General features: G+C 42.0%; 1 protein-coding gene across 1 annotated transcript in view; it reads left to right on the top strand.

The window, feature by feature from the left end:
- The first annotated feature begins 4,043 nt into the window (after positions 1-4,043).
- Positions 4,044-12,745, top strand: part of sema4c (sema domain, immunoglobulin domain (Ig), transmembrane domain (TM) and short cytoplasmic domain, (semaphorin) 4C) — a 104,162-nt gene continuing 95,460 nt past the window's right edge. The window contains 1 exon segment of the mRNA XM_005472982.4: positions 4,044-4,679. The gene's annotated coding sequence lies outside the window, so the exon portion shown is untranslated.

The following is a 12,745-nucleotide window of genomic DNA, read 5'->3' as shown; positions in this document are numbered from 1 at the left end:
ATACAATGAATGCAACAGAAGGGTAAAGCCTTTATCCGAAAACAGCGATTATAAAAAAAAAAGATGCTAGGACAGGAAGAAAGGAAATGTCAGCATGCTCAACTAGATGAAATATTTGTAGCAGTATTTCCCAATGGCTTTGACTCATTCAGAGTAATTTCTTCTTATCAGTTCGCTTGTTAAGTGATGATCAACACTGTTTCCGGGTCCTGCGTTGGCAGAGGCTCTTATTTTTCAATGTGCTGCTGTGTTGTATTTCTTGTTTTTGGATTAGGCTTCAGTCCTAAAAAAAAAAAAGCTTTAAAAACTATTTAATTGTCATTCTCCTTTTGTACAGCTTTTTATTAATTCTATTCTATTCTTAAATTCATAGTACAGTGATTAATGCTTTTAAATTTCACTAATCTTACCAATACAACAGACCCTAAAAATCTAATTAGAGTAGCAGCCAACACAACAGACCAAAGCCAACCAAGTCCACAACATCACATATTGGATACAGCTCAGGAAAATGTGCAATTCATCTGCAGTCTCACATTTATGAACAGAAATGTCATAAAAACTTGCACAAAGACATGGTCAAATAGATGCTACAGCAAAAACCAAACCAGCCTCCTACAATACATAACCCAAAAAAACTGATGGGAAAATATCAAGAAATAGTTTTCCTCCCAACCTGAAGGTAACTCTGCATTCCCCCTTTTGTCAAACAAAATGGCCCCAGCTTCGGCTCCAGTATGATGACAGACGTACATGAGTGCAAGTCCTCTCAGTCCTTTGTCAGTCATCGTACTCCTGAGATATGCATTCAAGCATCAAACAAGGGAAGAGTGCTCAGCACCGGCAGTAGATGTGGGCAGATGTCACTAATGACAGCCCCCATGGCTCAAGCTACACATCCTGACGCTAGCAGCACTGCAACTTTTGCAGACTCTCAGCAGAATCTTAACTGCTTAGTGATAGCTGTCATTTCTTTAAAAAGCCTGAAAAACTAAAATAAATCAAAAAGTGTCATCTTTCTACCGTATGATGAGACGTGTCCCAAAAACTCACTGTACTGTCAAAGACAAGAATTCAATTTGTTGAATGTCACCTGTGCTGTCTTCATATTAGCCTAAAGCTATAATACCTGTGTAGCTAGCTGAAACGTCGCATAAAGTACTTCAACTAGCCTAACGTCACCATCCCTCCAAAACCTACTATCATATAGCTTTTTATCTTTATGTCTGAAATCACAGCCGAAGTGTAATTTTTTGTTTTTTTTAGAAATACTTCTAGCACAGTGGTTAGTTTGTATGTTCTCCCCGTGTTTGCGTGGGTTCTCTCCGGGTACTTTGGCTTCCTCCTACAGTCCAAAGACATGAAGTTAGTGGTTTTAGGTTAATTGGTAACTCTAAATTGCCCATAGGTGTGAATGTGAATGTGAATGGTTGTCTGTCTGTATGTGTTAGCCCTGCGACAGACTGGCGACCCATCACCTGTCGCCCTAAGATAGCTGGGATAGGCTCCAGCCCACCCATAACCCTGACAGGGATAAGCAGAAGAGAATAGATGGATAGAAATGCTTCAGCCAGAACATCACATCATTTTTAGATGTCAGCTTTCTAGTGTGCTCACTGCTAACTTCCACCTCTGCCCATTCTCATAAATCCTGTTTCCCATAGCTGATCTTGATTGTAAGACCTGTGAGAACAAAAGCATGATGATTACTTCAGTATTGTTGCAAAAAATCTGGCCCATTTTTCAGCCTAAGTGTATGTTTCCGTTTAGAAATTAAGGATTATTTCTACCCTAAAAGCACCAATTACATCAACAGATACTATTTGATAGAACCTCCTTTGTATTTGAAAGACATGGCTCCAGATTTTCATTATGAAAAATGTAGGATTCTGTTTTGGGAGCGCCACTCACACAGCAGAGACTGCTGCTTTGATTAAAGTGATTCAAAGTGTTTTTGTTTTTCAAGAGCTGTATGGTGGACCGTGGCTAGCACTTTTGCCCCACATATGGCACATGCAACTCATGGTCAGCTTTCTGAGTAGAGCTTTGATTGTTCTCCCGTGGGTTTCTTCTATAACTCTGTCTTTCACCCAGATTGAAAGGACATGCTTGTTAAAGGGCATCCACACATGAAGAGATTTGCTCATCATATATTGCTTTCTAGCTGACAGCTGGCTGTCAGAACATTCAAGGCTCTGGTTGCCTAGGTAACCCTCTTATGTATTTTCTACATTGCCACATGTCAATCAACAGTATTATTCACTTTTATTTGTAGTTACTTCAATCGCTCGCTTCAGAGTTGAGAAAAGTTTATCCTGGGACCTGTTTGCTTCACATCGCCTAGTGGTTATTTGGCTTTGTTGTTTGAAGTTGCTCAGCTACTGTGTGGACGCCGCTTTAGAACACCTGTTGATTGCAAATTGCTCATAGGTGTGGATGTGAGAGTGTGTGGTCGCTAGTCTCGCTGTGATAATCACCACAGTGACACCAGATTTACTAGTACGTCACAGGACAGCAATGGACTTGTGACATTAGCAGTCCACCAAATGGACTACCAACCTAAACCCACATTGCTCATAGGTGTGAATGTGAGTGTGAATAGTTGTCTGTCTCTCTGTGTTAGCCCTGTGACAGACTGGAGATCTGTCCGAGGTATATCCCACATCTCACCCAATGGCACCTGGGATAGGTTCCAGCCCCCAGTGACCCTAAACTGGGTAAGTGAAAGAAAATGGATTGATGGATGGACAGTGGTTGGCTTTCAAACTAGCTAAGCATGAATGACGAAGGACTCATACCGGAGGGAATAATGTTGTGTTTACTAGTAAAAGAACCCAACACTTACACCACTTAACATCATACTTAATATATCTGTCTCCTTCTGCTGAGGCCGAGCATTTACTATAACGGGATGAGCAGCATTTTGAGTTTTGAGAGCAATCAATAAGCGCATCATTAAAATGTGCAGAGGAGATGCAGACTACAAAATCTTAGAAAAGATTAATGTTTCTTTATTTTCATGAGACAATTAGAGAATGAATACAAAAAAATAAACATTTGTTACAGACTTCATCTGACAACAAGTTTAGTAACTTTATTAAAGAAAATACTAATTATAATGCCGCATTAACATCTGCTTAAGAGATGTTAATCAGTGCTGTGCAATACTGCAAATTTTGGTGTAGATCCAATACCATGTAAATACAGGGCCGGTATGCCGACATCAGTATCAACACCGGCACCAATACTTTAACCTATAAAAGCAGCTTATGTGGGGGAGAGCAGTGATGTCATGCTTAGGAATCATCATCAATTTGCAAATTCTGAAAAAAATTTTAATGACCACTAAATAACTGTGATTTTTACTTTCCACAATACTTAGTTAACACAACAAAACAAACCTTTCAGCTTTTCATGTTTTGAAAGTGGGATTTTTTTGAGACCTGGAATGTTTCTAAAGTACTTTGGGTTGTTTTGATTTGAGCTGTTCGCTTTAAATAAAGTAGATGTGACAGTCGACACAAAAAGGTTCAGACATTTTTCATTCTTTATGATTGAGATGTATTTTTTCATTCCCAGAAAGTAATAATTAACACAAAAGAGTGGGCTACATACTGAACAAAGTGTCCTATCGCGCTAGTACCAGTCCGATTCCAAGATCAGTGTTGATATCACTGCTATCATATTTGGATCCCACTTCTTATGCTAAGCTTGGTGGTCAGTGGCGTAGCACCACCCAAGTCCTGGGTCTCGGATGTATGGGGTAGGAGGTATAAAGGGACTCTGACCTCAGGTTGGGGCGCACTTATATAAAGAAAGAAAGAAAGAAAGAAAGAAAGAAAGAAAGAAAGAAAGAAAGAAAAGAAACGTGCATGTTCTATAGTGACTGGTCAGGAAATCTAATGACTGCCTGGGGGTCCTCTGCTGTGTCGGGACCCTTGTTATGAGGGGCTAATGGGCGGAGACCTGTTTGTGTGCTTCTCGGGTTTTTTTTTTTTTTTTTTTTTTAAATCCTCTCAGGTCCCTGCTGTGATGCGTACTGCAGAAGTAGGCTGGGGGCGCACACACGCCGCAGCGCCACGCACCACTCACACACACTCCCATATACATCATTTCCATTGGAGACTGGCACAGAGACGCAGCGCGACGACCACACTGATATATCTGCTTGGTACGGACTGCCGAAACTTCTGAGACAGGGAGGCGGGTAGATCCTTTTAGCTGGTCCCAGATAGTGGATTCAATCCACGCTCTCGTTTCTTTCTTTGCTTTTTTCCCTCTCCTCCTCATTTTCTCCTCCTCCTCGTCTTCCCCTGGTTTCGTGTTACAAAGCCCAGGGAGGGAGTTGCGCGGAGAGCCAGTTCTTCTGTGTGAAAAACTGAATGACAGGATCATATGGCTTGATTTGCCTTATAGTCCAAACATTTTTAGGAGGAAAAAAAGCCATAGAGGACACGAGAGGAACTGCGAGAGAGATCATCAGAAATTGATGAGGATGTGGAATAATTTATAACTCAAATTCAAAAACAAACGTGAGATAACGGAGAAAGCAGAGAGAGAGAGAGAGAGAGAGGCAGAAACGGATACTGGCTCCAGTCGTCAGAGAAGGACGGAGAGCGGGGAGGAAAAGCGCAGGACGCATTGCCCGTGATCATCAGCACCATCACCGTAATAATAAGGTAAATGTGCGCTCGTTATTTCTCGGCAATACTGCTTCCAGCGCTGTGAGGCGGCTGGATTTTAACACACGAACGAAGCAAGCAGAGGCAGAAAACATCCCAAACCCCGGAGCGTCCGAATCTCCAACTGTTGCCATGAAGCCCACGTTTTTATTATGATTTTTTTTTCTTCCTAAAAACAGCACCATCTAAGGTGCAGTGCGTTTGTCTAGACAGATTATTTGGGGTGTTTTGGGTTGCCAGTTTTGGGGCTCAATGCGATGCAACTTTATCTCCTTTTCGCGCTGTGTAAACACAGCGCACTGCGGTCAGGAGCAGTTGGAAGGGAATCAACTCCGGGCTTTTTTCTACTGTATTTCTGTGCATCTACTGTAATGTGCTGCCGCTGCACCTCCACAATCACAGCCCGGCAATGCTACCGTGCAGCAAAAACGCACAGCGTGAAGCTGACCTCTCGGTGTGTACTGGTGCAGTAGTGTGAGAATGATCTCTTTTGTGTCTGCCTGTATTTCAGGCTCTTAAGTTCTGAGGGAGTCTGGTGCCTGACATGACAAACTTTTAGGCACCTTCCTTTGCTTGGTAGTGCTTTTTTCCGCCTCTAATAACATCAATACAGAATCTCCTCGTAATCCTCACTCACTGTGGCCGCTGTCTTCTGCCTGCGAAGGGAAACTGCTTTGTAGATTTCAAAGTTTTCTGCACTTGTGCACATGTGTGGATTTTAGATTTGTGAAGAGGTTTTAATTTTCAGATGCCAAGAAAGAAAGAAAGAAAGAAAGAACTGAGTCCCTTCAACTGCTGCCTGTATCCCTCAGTTAACACTCAAAAATGAAGCTCTTATGGTGACAGTAATCCACTGGTTTGAGATATTACTTTGGAGTGGTTTCCTCCTTGTTCTTCTCCAGATTTTTTCCCTCTCTGTCTTTTTTCCTTTGCCTTAATGAAGTAAGTATTAGCTTCACTTGAGTGATTATTGTAATTACTTAGGAGGAGGAGGGTTGGAAGGTGGAGGGAGGGGCGTGTGTCCACACTGGACAGTGAGGAAGTGAGGGTTGGTGTAAAAAGGTGGTAGTTTAGAAGAAGGAAGGAAGGGTGTTGGGTTGGGGGTCCCTGCAAAGGGCTGTTGCCATGTGGGACGGAGGAGATAGGTTTTTAGTAGTGATATCATGCTTGAGGATCTGTTTTGTGACTGTGATATTTGTGTAACTGTCTCAGGAGACTCCCTTTCTCTGTACCACAGGTGGGCGGGTGGCTTCTGCAGGTCTCTGTGCGTCCGCTTGTGTCACTGTGTCATTTGCAAAGATTAATGGAAGCAATAAGCGAGTAGAAATCAGAGTTAGCAAGTTGACATTTGCCGTGCAGAGGGATGTAGCAGTGGATAAGCCTGCCAAAATTCAATTCACCCACCTTTTAATTTGGTATAAATCAAGTTCACAGACTTTGAGGGGAAAAAAAGAAAAGTAGACACATAATCCTCACTAAAGGCACGCGCAGTATTGCACAGATTATTTGGCAGTGAAGCAGGTTACAAGGAGAGATCTTTCGAAACCAATTTGGTTGTTGAAGGATTCCTCCTGACATCTGCATTATTCCCAGGCTAAAAAAAACAAACTTAAAAATCCACTTTTATCCAGGGTGTTCGCAACAAAGACACACAATCTGTCGCTCTCTCACACACACACACACACACACACACACACACACACACACACACCGTAGCCCTCTCGCCCCAGATGTTAATGCCTCTATTGAGAGAGCCACAGGACTCCTGCCGACTCAATCTCTTCATTGTCGGACAGACAATGGACTCCACATCCTGACAGCCAGCCTCCTTCCTATATCCCCCTCATGCAATCCTAAAGCTGCTCCTCATACACATGCAGTGAAATGGCACACAGTCATCCAGGCTGATAGCGCACACATGTAAATGGCAATGCCTCTACAGGCACGTGCGCAGCTTCATTTGATGTTTTCATGAAAGCTTGACTGATGTGGAAAGTCTCCTACTGTGTGTGTGTGTGTGTGTGTGTTCCCGTCTTGTCTGGGTTTCATGCCATCCATGCTGGTCCCCTCTATTCCAAGGTTTTGCAACTGATTCGCTTTGACTGATGTGAGTGTTTTGTTTACAAAATGAAAAAAATGCTTGTTAAAGTTTCTTAAGAGGCGCATTGCAGCATAAGCCCCAAAGTTCTTAAATGTCCCATCGGAAAACTGCAATAAATAACGAATCACAGGCAGTTTCCACACATGGGGGTCAACACTGCGTCATAGACCACACGTCGTGACAGAGGCAGATGCCTCCTGTCTGCTCTGTGCCCGCCCGTTTGCGTGCGTTTAATCGTCACCCCAGTGTCACATGCATCACGTCAGCGCGACGTGTACTGCAGCCCACAAACAAGCAGCTGAACACACAGTAAAATGCAACAATGATGGGATCATTGCTGATTATGTAACTCATTTTGCATACGGGAACACACAGAGCCTGTGTTCACGCCGGCTGTGGCGTATCACGAAGGTATGGATCTGAATCCGCTCATCATAATTTCCTTGGAGGCTCTGTGTCTTTGCAGAGCAACAGTTGATGTGCCAGCTTCCCACAGTAGGCTTTTTTCTTTTTTTTTCAAAACGTGCTTTCATCCCAGGACCGATTTAGTCTATCTGCTTTTCTTTGCTTAAAAAAAAGGATCTCGCAGAAACAGATTTTGTTTTGTTTCTGCTGTTTCACACTGGTCTGTATTTCCTGCTGAGGTGAAAAGAGTTCACATCTCGAGCTATGCCCTCTGTGTTCTAATGCAGCTCAAACATAATCGCACTGATTCTGTGTTTTTTTTTAAAGCTCCTCGGTGTATGTGTGTGTGTTAAACAGAGATATGGTTCATGGGAGGCCAGATGCAAGGTCCAGAGAGCTGAAGCAGATGGGTCGTGTGTGTGTGTGTGTGTGTGTGTGAGGGGAACAACGTGTGGCAAGTAGGGGCTGGAAAGGCTGATGTTTAGAGAAGAAGGTGTTTAAAGGAACACTGTGGCAAATGTGTCAGGGTTCAGGTTCAAAGTGATATAAACCTTATGCTGTATGGATGAGACTGTGTGTGTGTGTGTGTGTGTGTGTGTGTGTGTGCAAGATGTGCCTTCATGTTCCTAAGAGTAACGTCACACACATGAAACTCAAACATTAACATAGTGTTGCACATTAGCATGTCATTAGCACATTAATCACAAACGCTGAGCGCCTTTAATTAAACACGGTCACATTTTATGCATTTAAACTTTTTTGTTGTTGTTGTTGTTGTCTAATGCGTATGTCTAAAATTATTTTCTTCTGCTCTTACACTCTGCCTTTCCTCTGTTTTGAGTGTATAAGCACTGCTAGATGAAGTGCACTACAACTGCCCAGCTGGTGCACTCATTACAACTAAAAAACTGAAAAAACAACGCTATGCTCTTATTTGGCATCCATTCTGGACATGCAGAGGAAGGGAGGGGACCGCTATAAAATGTTAAACCAGTAGGAGGATGTATCGTCATCGCCTATGGTGATGTCAGTGCTAGCTGCCTTGGTAATATTGCTAATTATTGCCTTGCTAATATTGGAAAATCTCTATTGGGTGTTAATGACACATGCTCTGTTGTATTGTTCAGTATATAACTGCATTATTGTCGTCTTTGCTGTAGAAGAATTTTGTAGGATAGATGGTCAGAAGCTCGAGTGGTTTGGCTAATGGTTGGTAACGTCTTGCAATTGTTGCTGGAGGTTGCTAGCGCTCGCTAGTGGCAAAGTGGTCGCAAGCGCTTCACTGAAAACTCTCTTTTTAATTGCTTTGGTTGCTAGTAAGTTGCTAGTAGGTTGCCTGAGTCGCTAGTAGTTTGCATCGAAGATGCCAACTCGTCTGCAAACACTTGCAAGCTCCTCCAAGCGCTAGTGAAACTGTGAAAAGTCAGGCCAAACCGGTAAACGGAGGCTGTTTGCCTTCAAGGTTAAAGTTGTACTTTTTGAAATGTGTTGGTTGCAGCAGTAAAAAACAACTTTTAATCAAAGGCTTTTACAGTTTTTATAGTTTCACTATTGTTTGGTGTGTACAATGGCGAGTAATATTAAAAACAACTCATTTCAAGTGTAATTAGCTTAAGTAAGGTAATGAATTGCCTATATAATAAATTGAATGTGTTGCAAAAACGTGCTTTGTTGTTCCATTTCTAAACTAAATACTAGATTAAATATTCAAATCCCATAAAGCACCTCATTGGTTTTTGCAGTTGAGCATGCAGTGTGAAAATGCGACAGAACTTTGGACTTCTTTACTTTGCACATTTGCATTTCTTCTTAATGTGAAAGACACTCTGAAAACACACAAGGATGTTAGTTGTCTCAGCAAATTCTGACGTTTCTTAAAACTGACGTGGTCGTCATTTATTGTTCAAGTACTACAGACGGCACTCTTTCTGTAACGCTGAACACAAATTGTGCTCATGCTGAATGGCACACACGCCACTGCACAACCTCCAGCCTCCGTCTCAGTTGCTTTAAGGCCTGCTGAGAAGTTTCCGTTAGGCAGCAAGGACGGATCCGGGGGGGGTTTGGCTGCGGCTGTGATTGCAGTTGTTCTGAGAGGAGAAGCTTTTTCTGTTCTGCAACTTACTCTTCCCTTTGAGCTTTTTCTTTCTCTCTCTCTCGCTCTCATCCTCTATCTCTCTTGCCCACTTACGCTCACATACACCCCCTCCACTCGTTTCGGCTCAACTCGAGTAGCATGATGAGGTCATTTTTGCATTGCCAAAGTGTAAACCCTTACCACTTATATAGTTCGACTTTAATTGAACAGACAAGTGCACATTCAGTCTACTGTGAATGAAAACTACGCTAGGATACTAGGGTAATCCTTTTTTGTGGCTCTAATAGTTGTGCCAGTACCTTGAATGCCCGGGAGCAGCTGTTATAGATCTTCCTTTCATCTCTCCAAATCAATTCAGGTAAATTAAATGAAGTCTTACTGACATTATTGTCCAAAAATTAACAATATTGCCAAAAATTCACTACGCTCAGAATACAGAATGCAAAGGAGTAATAAATACATGTCACCCTCTGTGAATGATGCAGCCAACCCCCCTCCCCCCATCATCCTTTGGGGCAATCAATAAATAAATAAGCCCTAAGGGAAGAAAAGTGTTTCCAGGAAAGTCAGACTGGTGGAAAATCCAATATGGAGCAGAATGTTGGTCCTGGAGGCAAATATGTGCAGCTAGTATAGCTGTCTGCACCAGATCTTCATTATTTTTACAATATACAAGTTTTGTTTATCAAAGCTTTTCATCCTGACCTGAAATCCCCCCCCCCTCCCCCCATGGCTTTGATCAATGCAATTTTAAAGATGTCAGAATGCAGTGCAGTCATCACGCAGATCTAATTACTGTTGTCTGAAACAAATGAATGAACAGATGGAGAGTAAGCCATAGCTCCCTGCTACGACACAAAGGTTTGCCCCTTCTGTTTTTTCTTTCACCACAAGTAAACGCGCCTTTTCAGGACTTGCTTGGATAGTTACTCGAGGCTTTTAGAGGAGTTCGGTGGAGTTTCTCTTGGTGGCTCGAGTCCTCTGCATTATTTATGCCGGGCAGAATGGAGGTGGAGGAGAGCCCTGACCTGCTTGTTTGTTACCAGCTGACCACTATTGGCCATCTGGTGCCTGCTAGCTACGCTATTTGTGTTTGTATCTAACGATAGCTGGGTCCAAGTTTTTATGTAAAACAGGACACTTGGAGTTAGAAGGTTAAATTGATTTTTGCTTACTTGAGATACAGAACAAATACATATGCATATATATAACATAGTACGTTTGGCGGACAGCAACAGAGGAGTGTGCATCTCTCTTTTAAAGATTATTTAAAAGAATAGTGTGAAAGTTGTGAGGCTGAATTCAGCAGATATTTCTGCAAGTTCGATCACTTTCTTGCTGAGATTTGATAGGATGCAGACCTAAAAGATCATATAGGCAACAAAGTGATGACAAGGTGGTCCACATTTGAAAAGAATAAAACAAAATTTACTTCTGTAGCTCAATAGAGTCGCCAAACGTTTCACAAATCCATTTTAACGATGAAACTTGTTGTTATATATCAGCGCACTTTCCCCCAGCTTCCTTAATGAGGGGCTACAGGAACAACAGCCGGAGTTCACAGATAAAAACTGAACAGCTGACATTTTTTATGACAGCTTGAAGCTACAGTTGTTGATGCAGTGCTGCAACATGCTACACAAACACATTTAATCAACACCCGCAATCCTGAGAACAGCTGTATTTCTCAGATGGTCACAGGAAATAGTCGAGCCATGGCCAAGAATGGCACCACTTTTTCCTGCCTTTCGTAGGAAACGTCTTCAAATCAGGTTGCTTTGCTACGTCACATTTGAAGAGGAAGATTATTCAACTAATGGCAAATTCATCTCTTGTTACTTTTCTAATCATATAGCGTGCACACATTCAATTTACCCTCATCTTTACTGATAAAACAAGAACATTTGGAGATTAAATGTTGAGAATAATCAAACCTAATGACTTATATCACAGATATAAAGACAAATATGTTATTGTGTATGTTGCACTAGAATATTTAGGGACAGTGAATAAAAAGGTACCATGAGCTCCTGTAGCGGGGTTATCTGTTCCCTGTCTTCATCCATCTCTTCATCCCTTCTTCCCTCTCCGATTTTGTCCTTTCTCTTTTTGATTTATGCTCGTCTTCCTCCCTCACACTTTCTTTTTCTTCTTCTTCTCATTCTCTCAGGCCTCATTTCCACCCTCTGTGGTTTTGTCCTGCTTGGTCTCTCCTGCCTACTCTCTTTTCCGTATCTCTTCAGTCCTCTCCATATCTTCGGCCTGTCAAGACTCAGGATTCGCTTGCTGAAAAAGCTGGAAATATCACAACTGTTGAAATTCCTTTTCATCTTTGGTTAGCAGTGCAGGCCACTCGGTATAAATGTGAAAGCATCTGATTTACAAACATAGCTGGGGCACAGAATAACTATGATCAGAGAAGAATGAACACTTGCTATTTAGACTTAAACTCATCGTGGCTGATATACAATCACAGACACTTTATTAGTTACGCCTTGCTAGTATTGAGTTAGACCCATTTAACTGCTGTAACTGTTCGTAGCATTGATTCAACAAGGCTCTGGAAACGTTCCTCAGAGATTGTGATCTGCATTGACGTGATAGCATCACACAGTTGCTGCAGATTTGTTGGCTGCACATCCTTGATGCGAATCATCCATTCCACCACATTCCAAAGTATTTGATACTAAGGGGCCCAAAGTGGGCCAAGAAAATATCCCCCACACCATTACACCATCACCAGTAGCCTGAATCATTCATACAAGGCGGGACGGATCCACACTTTCATGGTGTTTACACCAAATTCTGACCTCTTTTTTTGGACCATTCTCTGTAATCCCTACAGATGGTTGTGTGAAAAAAAAACAGTAGATCAATCAACAGTTTCTGAAATACTCTGGCACCAACAACTATGCCATACGTAAGCACTTAAATCACCGTTCTTCCCTATTCTGATGCGAAGTTTGAACTCATCAGGTGGCCTGGACCATAGCCACACGACGTGCTGGTTGTGATTGGATGGTAAGATATTTGTATCAGCAAGCAGTTGAATGGGTGTACCTAATGAATTGGCCTGTGAATGTATATTTCTTAGTACATTAGTAAAGAGTGTAACCTATATCGCATAAAGAAACATCTGAAATATACAGTCCATTTCACACAGTTTTATAAAACCATAGATAGTGGACAGAATCACTTGCTAAAGTGCTGTGGAGCAGCACACCTACAGCTGTTGATGTTTGACCTGAGTAAGTAACAAAAACCACAGAGTGCACCCCTCTAATCCTAAACTGAACTCGTAGCTTAGATTAGATGGAAATCTAGAAACCAACACAATTAGCCTGGTTTAGTCCAAAAGTTAAACAATGCTTTGTTTTACCTTTATAGCTTTGTTATAGTTTGTGTATTAGCTTTTTGTTCCGAGCAAAACAAAGAAAGCTGTACTACTAAAGATGGGAT

Source organism: Oreochromis niloticus, linkage group LG12, assembly GCF_001858045.2.
Source record: "Oreochromis niloticus isolate F11D_XX linkage group LG12, O_niloticus_UMD_NMBU, whole genome shotgun sequence".
Classification (NCBI taxonomy): Eukaryota; Metazoa; Chordata; class Actinopteri; order Cichliformes; family Cichlidae; genus Oreochromis; species Oreochromis niloticus.
Note: the sequence above shows the minus strand (reverse complement) of the source record. Positions and strands in the feature narration are given on the sequence as shown.